Source organism: Equus caballus, chromosome 5 (genome assembly GCF_041296265.1).
Source record: "Equus caballus isolate H_3958 breed thoroughbred chromosome 5, TB-T2T, whole genome shotgun sequence".
Lineage (NCBI taxonomy): Eukaryota > Metazoa > Chordata > Mammalia > Perissodactyla > Equidae > Equus > Equus caballus.
The window spans coordinates 6,676,391-6,690,079 of NC_091688.1; the positions used below are offsets into that span (position 1 = coordinate 6,676,391).

The following is a 13,689-nucleotide window of genomic DNA, read 5'->3' on the forward strand; positions in this document are numbered from 1 at the left end:
TGACTTGAAATTGCTTATTTAGAAAAAAGAAACATTATAAAGTCTCAGGAAAATGTCATGAATCAGAGCCAGCATGATTTCACATTGGGGCTCCATAAACTTTTTTTAAGCAAAGAAACTGTCCAGGAAAATCAAATGAGCCAAAGGTAGCCTTGTCACCATGACCATCACCATAGCAACAGTTTCATAGTGTGCTGCCTTGTGATGGCGCAGTCTAGGAGACTCAGATCCTCAGGGTTGCAAACGTATGGAAACCTTCTGGCTCACTTGAGACTGCCCTTACTAGGGAAGAAGGTAAGCACTGATTTGGGAAAGTAACAGACAAGAAGCTTTCACCAAAATGCTACTTTATTCCCTCAAATATTTCTTTGAGCTAACCACATACTACATCACTGAAACACACTACAGGAAGTTAGAAGAGAAAAAAAAGTTGATTAAAGCCTTCCATCCTGCTTTAATGGTTCCCTTACCTCGTGTGTTCTTGGCGCTTTGTGAGCAATATGAGCCCAGTTATGAAGCAATTATATAATAAATGCTATTCTTATAGCTACCAGCTGGAAGAGACTTTAGAGACCATCAATTTTTTTTTTAATTAACTGAACTCCAGACTTTATTTCAATTTCATCTGTTTTCCCATTAAAGTCTTCTTTCTGTTCCAGGATTCAATCCAGGATAGCATACTGCATTTAGTTGTCGTGTCTCTTCAGTCTCCTGTGATTTGTGACTTTCTCAGCCTTTCCTTTTTGTTTAATAACCTTGACAGTCCTTAGGAGGACTGGCAAGGGATCCTGTAGAATGTCCTCCAAACTGAATTTGTCTGATGTCGTTCTCGTGAGTAGACCGGGTCGATTGGTTTTTGGAAAGAAGATCACAGAGCTGAAGTGCCCTTCTTATAACGTCATATTGAGAGTACATGATAACCACATGACATTGCTATTACCACATTACCGCATGACATTCACCATATAAAGTTACTATTTTTCTTTCTTCTATTCTATTCTTTGGAAGTAAGTCACTAAGTCTAGCCCATTCTCAGGGTGTGTCTGGGGGGAGGGAGTGGAGTCAAGCTTCACATCTTGGAGGGGAGGTAGCTACGTATATTATTTGGAATTCTTCTATAAGAAAGGTTTGACTCTTCTTCTCCATTTTTAATTCAATATTTTATCTATATCAATGTGTACTCATATATTTATTTTATATTTTGGATTATAATCCAATAGTATGTTATTTATTTTGTTGATCAAATTCCTCCAACTTCAGCCATTGAGAGCTCCTTTAAGTTGGTTTCTGTGTCCTTTTGACATGTCCCCATCTATTTGTTTGTTGAGCACTTCCATTTCCACAAGATGCTCTCGGTTCATCTTCTATTTTGCCTGGCCCAGCTCTAGCATCAGGTATTTCTCCAAGGAACCCTGATTCCTTTTATTCAAGAATGGTATTTAGAAACCAAGGGGACCATCAGTTTTTGACTCCTTCATTGGTCAAACAAGGAAGCTGAGATGAAAATGGGGAAATAAATTACCCAGGACCTAACGCTGAGTTTTTGACACACAGAGATTAGAATCTGGGTCTGACTCCTGGTTCAATAGTCTTTCTTTAATTCAGTCTTTGTCATATATCTATGCTTTCCCAGCTAGCTTGTGTGTTCCTTGAAGATAGGAAGTATACTTTCTACTCTTTGTGAAATCTCTATCATGTCTTCTATAGTGTCAAGCACAGAGCAGTCAATGAATTCATGAATCAACTCTCTGTAGCATCCTCATTTAGCCTCGCTTCTCTCTGCCCAGTCAGATCCTCATTAACTCTGTCTCTAAACGATTGCAATTTCCACTAATATGCTGATTTTCTTATTCTCTAATCCATCCTACTCATTGTTGCAAGGTCAAGGATAGAAAAGCATAGTTTTCATCATCTTTCACCCAGCGCCACTTTATAGAATAAAATTAAATTCCACAACATTCTAACTTATTCTCAATTTCCGTCTCTCTCAAATCTTGACCAGTCTCCTAAGGCCATCTTAGCAAATATTACCACATGATGTGTTGCACAGATAAGAGGGACCCTCAGATATAGTCCTTCTCAGCTTTCACGTTTCCTATCACAAATTCCATCTCTATCTTCTACCAAATTTAGCTTTTTCTTTCCTGTCCCAGAATAACTCCCTACTTCTTTAATTGATTTTAACCAGTGTTCTTGGGTCTGATTTCTCTGGAATTGTGCTCCGTGAGTTACCATCTTTGAGACTTATATTTCTATTTTCTCCTTTTCTACTGGCTCACTCTACTGAACACGGTTATAGGCTGAATTCTTTCCATTCTAGAAAAAATCAAAAGCCTTCTCTCGCCCTTTTGTCTTGCCTTCACATGATGCCATTTCTCCTATTTACCCTCATATTACAAAAGAAAAAAAATCTCTATCCTCAGCTTCGACTTTCCTACTTACTATTAACTAATTGACTTATGCTACCTGGATTCAGATTCCCACCGTAAGCATCTACAGTGTCTCTACGGTATTATGAATAATCTCTTCAAAGTTTTTAATTACTCCATCAGTCATGGTCACAGTAGGAAACAGCACATAAAAGGGTTTAATTTTAATAAAGTGAATTTTAGTGAAGTGAAGTAATGCGGTGGGGAGGTTAAGGGAGCCAGCCAGAGGTGGTGAAGGATCCAGGGACTAACCGGAGCAGGAAAGCAAGGCCTGAAGCAGTGAGTGAGAGGAGTGTTATTAGAAACAAACAAAAGCTGTAGCAATCTGATAGGAATTGTGGCTTTAGTAGAGGAAAATCAGCCTCTGCCCAAACCACTGGCCAGCAGGGAGGGAGGGGAGAAGAAATTCCTGGCTACTCTCTTTTCTTACCCTTTGGTGTCCTGCTGGTGTCTCCCATTGGTTAACCTGAACTTAACAGAGGGCAACCCAGGTAATACTGTTTGTAGACATCAGTTTTCTGGGAGGGGGAGGGGTAGAGATCAGGGCAGAGAAGAGAGGATAATGAGTTTGGGGGTGGGGGGAGCAAACAGAATAACCAGCGTAGTTACTTAACTGATTCAACATTTGGGAAGATTTTTCTGCTCACTTTTAAAGTCTTCCCGTCCTTTGAGATCTGTAATGCTATCTCCTGGTTTCTTTAAATAATACATTCATTTAAAAGAATAATGCTCACTTACTATGCTGAGAGCACTGTGCTAGATGCTGGAGATCCCGTGGTGAAAAGACAGGTACTATCCCTTCCCCCAGGAACCTTGTGTTCTGACAGTTCCTTTTCAGTCTACTCCATCAGCTCAGTCTTTATCCTCCTCATTTAATATTGACATTCCTCAGGATTCTCTACTTGGATCTCTTCTTTCTGTGGAACTCTATTTTTCCCAGGGATTTTGTTCTCACATGTATGCAATATATGTTCCATATCTATATTCTAAATTCAAGGCCCTCAAAATACGGGCCTCAACCTTTTTAACTTATCTTCTTACTTTCTCTTACATTCTCTGGGCTCCTCTCACCCAAAAAGGGATTCAAATCATGATTTTTGTTTTGTTTTATTCTGTTTTGTTCATTGATGTATCTCTAGTGCCTATAATAGTATCTGACACATGACAGGCACTCAATAAATATTTATTGAATAATAACTGAATTGCTTCTATGAAATCAGATAACTTTCTACTCCCTGAACATCTGAGCTTGCTTATTTCTGCACCTCTGCTCACATAAATTTTCTTGCATCATCTCCACCATCTGTAATCCAATCTTCCTTCCAGACCCAAGTCAAATATCATTTCCTCTGTGAGCCCTCTTAGACACCACCTAATCAGAATTAATCCATTCATTTTGTGCACTGCCAGTATACATATCTTGTTTATACTTCTGCTTCTAGAATAGCACTACTATTAAGCTATATATTTTAGTTAGATGTATATATTTCTTTTTTCCAGCTTTCTTGAGTATAATTGACAAGTAAAAATTATGTATGATTAAGGTGTATGTGATATTTTTATATGTATACATTGCAAAATGATTATCACAATCAAGTTAATTAACATATCCATCACCTCATATAGTTACAATTTCTTTTATGAGTAGAACACTTGAGATCAACTCTTAGCAAATTTCAAGTATACAGTACAGTATTAACTATAGTTACCATGCTGTATATTAAATCTCCAGAACTTATTCATTCTGCATAACTGAACCTTTTGACCCTTTGACCAATAGATGTATATATTTCTTATCTCCTCCCACAACACCACTAAAGTTACTTAGGCTACTTATTCATTGTTATTCCTGCTTCACTGGTCCACATAGCCTATCAAACTGCTTTGTTAAATTGAGAAGATAAGCATTAAGTCAGTGCCTAAATATACAAATTAGCCTCTCTCAGTCATTTAAAACATTTAATATCTGTCCCTATACATTACTAACTTATGTAAAAATTCCAGGTGCTTCCTTTGCAGAAAAGTGAAGGCATATTGCATCTTTCATTTTGTAGCTCCTGAGAGTCATCAGAAGTACAGCTGAAAAGCCAATATCAGCACCAATGGGATGCACCTCTAGGCTCTGCAGCTGACAAACTCTCAAGTGGAATGGCCTTCTGAATCTTCAATACCGTGATGCCATGCCAGCCTACCTGTGCTCTGAAATTTATATGACCCAGCCTCAGGAAACTCAATTATCTTGATGGGAAGCCACATCGACCCAGCTCCATATCATTATGAAAACTGATTTTTGCAAGACAAAAAAAAAATATCCAAGAATAAAGCACATATAGACAGAAATCTGGAATAAGTTCCTGATTAATTTATAATTATTAAAAGTGAACATCTCAGCTGATATGGAGATAATTGAGGTTTGTCTGTAATGATTCAGCTGGTCCAATTTTGGAATCTATTTATCATACACCATGTGTTAGAGATCAACAGCCAAATCCAGGTTGGGCTTTAGCAATCCCAGTCTGGTTCCCTTCTTTATTTCTCCACTAACATGTGGTGAGGAGCATGCTTCCACTTCTCTCTTTATGTTTTTTAGTTTTGGCTCCTGATCTATAGTGGGCGACTGTGAAGACGAGAACACACATGTACTACAAGGAACTTCTGCATGCACACGAAGTCCTCCGACTTCTAGAATATGAAAATCCCCCACCTCCGTCAGCTTGCAATAAGCTAGAAATGAAGAGAACTGTAGCCTCCCAAGCACAACTGTAAAATTCTAATTAAAAAATTGATTGATGAAGAAACAAAGATAGTGTCATTTAACACTGGCCAGCTGTTTGCCAAACCCATTTACTTTTCCTCCTGGGCATGTGGTTAAAGGACGTTTTCCAGTCTGCAATAAACTGATGTCTTGACAGTCTTTTAACCAGTGGAATCTGAGTGGAAATGACGTATACTACCTCAATGCCTGGCAATAAACATTTTTGGTGCCTCAATCTCCATGATTTTTCCCTTGCATAGCTTGATGCAGATGTACATAGTCACTTGGAAGCCACATGTTGATGACAGAGCCATAAGACCAAAGGATCCTGGGTCCTTGAATCACTACTTGCAGAAGAACTGGCGAGTGCTTAAGAACACCTCTTTTAGACTTTATATGGTAAATTTCTATCACTTTGGGGGTTATAGAAGCTTATGTCATCTGAAATAAAAAGAGGAGTAGTCAAGGGAGGTGTTAAGAAATAGAAGGGTGGAATAAATGGTGTAAAGATTATAATACAAGGTGATATATATTCAATCTTATTCTGCATTAGTTGACATAGTTGGAGTAGCTGCTGATGCTAGGTTCTTCCAGAAAGCAAGACAGCTTACTGGTAATGAAGTGTAAGTTGATTTTTTATTAATTGGTTTTAGGCTTAGTCGCTCATGGCCAGCAATGTGAGAAAGACAATTCAACAACAAAAACATTCATGAGTCTAAGACTAAGCTGTGTAATCTAAATAATTACCTAGGAAATAAATATCCCTCTAAAGGAAACAATTTCCAGAAATACATTGTTGTCTGCACTAATTCCAACCTTTTTCATTATTGTCAAAAGAATTTTAACTCCTTCAGAGTCACGTTGACTCAGACATATCCATTCCAGGAAAGGTATTTGCTTAAGTAAATCTTTTTTTGGAAAGTTATCCTAGGTCAAAGGGATGCACTGCCTCAAACTTTATCTCAATTTTCCACTTTCCAAGAGGTGGAAAAATGCTTACAACTTTTAGACAGTAGATTTTTCCATACTCTATGCAGAAAGGATTCCAAAACATTTATGGTTGGATCTGAGTTGCGTACAGTACCCAGCATTCTTTTAGGCTAATTTTTCCTCCAAAGTGATGAGATTTAATTTTGGACATGACACTCATCCAAGTTGTCATTATTCTCTTCACAAAGATATCTAGACTTCACTATTGCAAAAAATTGGCAGAGAGATATTCTGGTTGCACCAGAATATGTGAAATAAAAGTGGGAAATTCACAAAGTATTTTGAGATGAATTCTACTGAAATCAATATCAACCATGAAATAAAATGTAAAAATCATTATGGATTGTTATTGGCCAAGGTTTTTGGTCTTGCCTTTTGGAACAATAGGTGCAATTGCTGAGTTATGTTGAGTAGCCTGGCGTGTACAATATTGGTTTATAAACCTTCCAATATCAGAAACAGTTCCAGGCCACTGGACAAAGCTACGTGCCAGGGCTTTCATGTGAGCAATCCCCAAGTGTGCTGTGTGTGGCATGGCCAAGAAAATGTGGTGACCACTTTCTGGAGGGTCAGCAAAATTTCTCCATCAAAGGCCTTCTTTATGATAAAATAACTCATAGTGATGAGTTTTGAGCAGCTTGAATTTATTTACTAACTTCCTTCTATATACCTAATTGAAGATATGGGCCAATCTGGTAACAAGTCTAGAGTTGTGCCAAGACATGTAATGATAAAGAAAAGAAGGACACTGACATGTGCCCACAAAGTACCGGGTGCCATTCTCAGTGTTTACCCTTTGTATTAATTAATTTAAACACTAAAAAATATCCCAGAATTATGTACATAATGATTTAGGGGTTTTGCTTAGGCTTAGAAAGAATGCTTAAACAGGGAGTTTGATATTCTTATTCCTCACCATGACAGCCAAGATTTCTGTAGAAATGTGGAAAATTTGGTGCCGTAAAAGATCTGTTCCTGGAATAAACTGTAGTTAGTGCTTCATGATCACCTGGAATTAGGTGACTAAGTACGGCTTCAATATTATTATTATTATTATTATCATTATCATTATCATTTACTTTTACTCAGTGCTTTCTATGACCAGGCACTGGACTAAGTATAATACTTTCTTACTTCACTTATCTCTTTCAGTAACCCTTTGGGATAGATATGATTTTTGTTCCCATATTAAGTTACTTGTCCAAGATTACATAACTTCTAAGTAGAATGTCTTAAATTTCAACCTGGGCAGTCTTGGGATATCAACATAGAGTGAGATTCAGTGACTTTTTGATATTCTAGAAAGTATCTTCTACTGGTAAATTCAAAGCTTCAGAAATTCTTTTAACAGTGGGAAATATAATGGCTTAGCTATGTCTGCTTGACTTTTATGAAAAATAATATAGTTAGAAACAAGCAATATGGGGAAGTTTGATGCTTTTGCTTTTTTAATAATAAACACAAAATGGAATTGATGCATGGTTCTCTTTTCTTAACTTAAAATATAGGTTTTTAAAATATTGAATAATAAATTTACAGTTCTAGTAAGTTGATAGATTATATAATCTGTAAACCCATCTATACAAAAATTTAGAAATGCTAGATAAAATATAGCAAATATTCTTTTGAGGTCATAGCTGAGAATGGACAATTCACAGATGCGAGAATCACAGGGGAGAGTGAAAACCAATGATGAAGGGAAAAATGATAGATTGTGTTTGTATGGAGTGTGTCTCTAATTAAACTAGGGACATAGTTTCTATTGGCCTTACAGACATAGTTGATGATGCCTTGGGATCATGTAAGGCAGGGAGTTAAAACAAAGACCAGATATACAGATCCAAGATCTCAAATAGTTGCATCTTTAACTGAAAAATGGACTGGGGAAAAAAGATCTACTATAGATACACAGACATGTCAAGCAAGCTTGTATGTCACTATCTGGGCTTTTGGAGGAGAACAGAGTCTCTCCTGATAATATATAATTACGGTACTTTCGCTGGCAGGTGTTTGAGATTTGAAATCGCATGACCTACTTGATCTAGAAAACCCTAAGCCTAGAAAATAATAGTAAAATGAACCCATGGCTGGTGATATTCCTGAGACACTTGGCAAATACAAACATAAAACTACTCTGGAATTCCATCCATATGTACGAAAGATTCTCATAGGAAAAAAAAACTACCCCATTTAAAGATACATTCTCATTAAAAGTTACAAAACATTCAAAGAAACAATCTGCCATAACCAAAGTTAGCAATATGACAAACAACAAACTTGGAATCTCTGAGAACTTGAGATAATTGGATAATAATATGAATTATAAAAGGATTATGCTAAAAGCATACAGAAATAAATAAAAGTCAAATAAATGAATAAGACATTATGAAAACAAACTGATGTATTTGAAAAAATATGGTGCATTTCAAAAAATATTTTTAAAAATTGTGAAAATTAAATGCTCAGCAAGCAGTTTAAACAGTAGATAAGAAGTATCTGAAGAGAAATTGGTAAACGTAAGAAATAAGAATATTTCTGAAATGTAACACAGATTGATAATTCATGAGACAAAAACCATATGAAAAAGAATTCAAGAGATATGGAAGACAGAATGAGAAGGCCCGGCTAGAAGTAACAAATAAGAGAATGGTGGAGAGAAAATATACAAGAGATAGCATTTCAAAATTTTCCAGAATTAATAAATAAAATGAATCCTCATATGTACATTTCGCAATAACTTTCAACAGATAAATAAAAATTAATCACACTTGTACATACTGTAGCGAATTTAAAGAATACTCAAGACAAAGATCAAATCTTTGAAGGAACCAGATAGAAAAGACAGATTACCTACAAAGCAATAGCCAATGAGGTGGGAAAAAACTATTCAATAGCACCAATAGAGGTCAAAAGAAAAGGCAATAATATTTTTAAAGTGCTGATGGAAAATAACTGCTTGTAACAATAGCTCCAAAATTCCAGTGGCTTTAAAACGATAATGGTTTATGTCTTGGTCATGTTACATATCCACTGTGCGTCAGCAGGGAGTGCTCCTCATTGTTATTACACAGAGATCCAGGCTGACGGAGCACCCACACATTGACCATTGCCAAGAGCCATGCCAGAGAGAGAGAAAACTCTGGAGGTTCACACTGGCAGTTAAATGCTCTAACAGAGAGATGACCCACATCACTCTTATTCACAATTCATTTGGCAGAACTAGTTGATGGCTCCACCCAGTCCCAAGGAGGGCAGGAAATTCAATTTTCCATGTGCCCAGAAAGAAGGGGGAACTGGATGTCAGTAAGTAGCTCTACTGACTATGGCACCAACAAAGATTTGTATGCACGATATGTAAATAGCTAATATAGATTAAAAAGGAAAAGATAAAAATTGAACAGAAAAATGAGCAAAAGTTATGAAAAAACACTTCCCAAGAGGAAGAAACTCAAATGGCCATTAAACCTATAAAAAATGCTCAACCTGAGTGGAAATCAGGGAAATTCCAATTACAAATAAATATATAATATTTAATGTTCATTAGAATGGCAACATTGAAGGTCTGGTAACACCAAATGATGTTGAAGATGTGGGAAAATGTGAACTCCAGCACATTCCGTGGGACTCCACTTTGGCACAGCTACTTTGTGGAGTAATTGCAACATTTATTTAGGTTAAACGTGTCAACACTCAGAAAGCCTACTTCTTGAAGTCTATGCCAGAGAAGCTCTCACACACACAGGCAAGGAGACATGCTCAGGGATTATTGTTTTAGCTAGGTTTGCATAATCAACAAAGTGAACACAGCCTAACTGCTCCACGTTAGGGAAATGTGAGCTATGAAACTCACCTATGATACTTAACTTAAAACTCAAGTCACAATGAGTTTTAATTTTTATAGAGTAACTTGTTCATGCAAAATTTTAAACATGAAACACTAGAAACAGTAGGATATGTTTGTTAAACATACACAGACATATGTGTTTACATATAGGAATGCTTGTTACATACATGGATCTTAAATATACATGTCAAGTGTAAAACAGTGGTTACCTTTGGGAGAAAAGGGGAAAAGGACGAGAGGATTTCAGCATCATCTGAAATGGTTTACATTTTAAAAAATAAGAAAAGGGGGCCAGCCTCATGGCTGAGTGGTTAAGTTTGTGCGCTCTGCTTTTGAGGCCCGGATCTTGAGCTCCTTGGGTTCGGATCCTAACTGCAGACCTAGCACCACTCATCAGGCCATGCTGAGGCGGCGTCCCACATGCCACCACTAGAAGGACCCACAACTAAAATACACAACTATGTACTTGGGGGCTTTGGGGAGAAGAAGGAAAAATAAATAAATAAATAGATAAAATCTTTAAAAAAAAATAAAGTAAAAAAATTAAAAAAGGATCTGAGGCAAATATGGCAAAAAAATTCAGATCTGTTTTATCTCAGTGGCGACACACAGGTGAATATAATATTTTCTGAACCTTTATGTATTTCTTAAATGTCTCATTATTAGAAACTAAAATCAAAAGAAGAAAAAAATAATAGATGCACTTCTAATCAAAGTGGAACTTCACTTTAAACTTCTCCTCTGCTACAAAGACACAGCAATGGTAGATTTGCGTGTGTGCATTTACAAGCACAGCCATGCTTAAAACAATAAAACAGTGTTAAATATATTTGCTCATCTGATAGGTGATAAGAAGCGAAGCAACAATCAAGGGAAGCAGACAAGGACCTGCCAGACTCTGGGACTAGAAACAGGCCAAAAGAAACTTGAGTCCTATGAGCTAACGAGGTAAAGTGTCCCACACGCGGCAACGTATGAGAGCCAGGCCCACTCTGAGAAATAAGCAGCTTATTTCCATCTAAGATGAACTTAAAAACAAAATTCTGAAGCACATTATGAAACTAATGTTTAGCAGTCAACATATTCAGTAGTCACGTGATAAATTCTCTCCACTAAATGAATATAATAGAGCAATCTAAAAATGACTTTTAATAATATATTTAAGATTCTCAGACAGCAAAAGTAGTAATAAACTTGTAAGACAGAGTAATTAATCATGAAATAAAGACCAACAGATACGACTCAAGGGCAGATGGACATAAAAAAGCTAAAAGTTGAGTTTTTGGAATTAAAAATAAAATAATTAGAACAAATATCAAAACACTGAGTGAATAACATAGGGTATAAAAGAAAATCAGTGAAATGGAAGATAGTACTAAGGAAATCCTCCAAATATGGCACAAGAATATCGTGAGACAAAATTTGAAAGAGAAGTTAGGAGAAATAAAGGATAGATTTATATGCCTTGTTGATGACACTTCCAAGAGTAGAGAATAGAGGAAATATGGAGAAACAACATTCAAAGTGATATTTGTAGAGAACTTTCCAGCTTTAAAGAAAACATGAGTCCCCAGATTTAAAGTGAACACCAAATGCTAGATAAGATAAATAGGAATAAATTCATTCCTAGACATACTGTAGTAAAACTTCAGACCATCAGAACTTAAGAAAAAAATCTAACAGAGAGAAAAGGCAATTTATCCACAGAGATATGAAAGAAAATCTAATAAGTTTCTCATTTGCAACAATAGATGCAGAAGGCAAAAGAGTACTAGCTTTGAAGTACTGCATTAAAATAACCATCATCTTCCAAATTATGTACTTATCTAAATTTTATTCTTGAATGAAGAGGAAAATAAAGATGTTTGGACGTGTAAAGATAAAACCTGTTTGACCACTCACAGATCCTTACTGAAAGAACTTTAAAGTGTAAACCTCGGTAAAAAGAAAAGTAAAACAAAGAGGGAAAAAGAAAAATGCAAGAAAGAGCAATGAGAAGCAACATCAATGAAATGTTGGTGAAAGTTAATACATGCTTATCACAGAAAACTTGGAAAATAGAGAAAAGTAGAAGAAAATAAGTATCTGTTAGTCTTAACATCCCAAGACATTCACATTTCGTTATATTTCCTTTCACTTTTTAAAATCTATCATTAGTTTTTATATTCTTGTATACAATTATAGTAATATTGCATATTACATATTGCTTTTTTCACCCAGCACTATAACAATCATTTTTCTCTATTATACCATCCTTGTAAACATAATTTTTGAAGCATTCATAATCTTTCCAATTGTTTTTTGAACACTAACTTTCAAATAACTTTTTATTTTTATATAATTTCAAACAGAAAACTTAAAGACTAGTAAAAGGAACCCCCATAAATATAACCTGCCCTTAATCACTAAAGTATATTTGTTCAATCTGTAGGCACTCAAACGTGTTCAGTAGCTAATCTTAAGAAAACACCAGTATACTTAAAGTAAAAATCCAAAATAAAGATTAATCTTTGCCAAAAGTCCTAAAGATGAAGGGAAAATAAAGTAAGTCTAATATTTTCTGCACAATTCTTGCTCATTTCTGTACTTGTCTTTCCTGAGGTTTACTTGCAACAATAAATGAATAAAAACCCAGAACTTAGAGAAATCTTAGCGACATTTTAGTGCATCTCCCCAGTTCGTCTGACAAATGGGTAAACCGTTCTGAAAGAGAGGCGGACTCAGTGAGGTCCGCTGCTTCAGGGAGGTGCGATCTTCCTCCAGGAAAGCAACCACGGCCGCTGACAGCCAGTGGCTTTGGAACCGTATCCTCTGAGATCAGAGCCCAACTCTATCTCTTGCGAGCTGTGTGAGCTTGGACAGGGGCCCTAATTTCACAGAACCTCAGTTTTCTTGTCTATAAATGAAATGAATAAAACGCAATTAATGAGGTTATTGAGAGAATTAAATGACATAAGATGTGTAAAGAACTTTGTCATCTAGTAAAGATCCAATAAATATTTCTTTTCTCTACTTTCTCAAATGGCTTTTCCATACTTCAAATTATTTCTTTAGGATGGAGTACCAAAAGTAGAATTATTAGGTCAACTGGTATGAATATTTTCACAGCCCTTGATATATATTTCCAAATTGCTTTTAAAAAGGGTGCCAGTTTAACTGACATCAGCTGCATATGAGATTGCCAATTTCACCACACCCTTGCCAGCACAGGGTGTTAGAATTCAAACTTTCTGCTTGATTATTAAAAAGGAAAAGTGCTTTAGTGCTGCTTTAAGTTATATCTCTTTGATTAACAGTAATGGTGAACTTACGTATGTTTCTTATTTTCTGACTTAGTAGTTCACGACTTTTGTCTGTTTAAATTGGTGCTTTGGCATTTTTTCCTATCAATATGTGTGAATTATTATTTTTCTTTTTTTCTTCTCCTGCAGAGGCCATGTCATATTTATTTTTGCACCCCTAACATTGTGACTTGCTCAGAGCAGAGTATCCTCAATAAATTTTTTTTCAGTTCAGTGGTTTTTAGTATATTCACAAAGATGTGCAATTACCACTGCAATCTCATTTTGGAATATATTCTACACTCTCACTCCCTTCCTCCACTACAGCCCCAGCAACCACTAATCTATTTTCTGTCTCTATGAATTTGGCTATTCTGAATATTTTTCATA

The 13,689-nt window shown here is 36.0% G+C and overlaps 1 long non-coding RNA gene across 1 annotated transcript; it reads left to right on the plus strand.

Annotated features, from left to right (window-relative positions):
* The first annotated feature begins 216 nt into the window (after positions 1 to 216).
* Positions 217 to 5,419, plus strand: LOC111773380 (uncharacterized). Its single transcript, XR_002807748.2, has 3 exons — positions 217 to 294; positions 4,484 to 4,840; positions 5,020 to 5,419. It is a non-coding gene; the product is annotated as an uncharacterized lncRNA (long non-coding RNA).
* Positions 5,420 to 13,689: the final 8,270 nt, after the last annotated feature.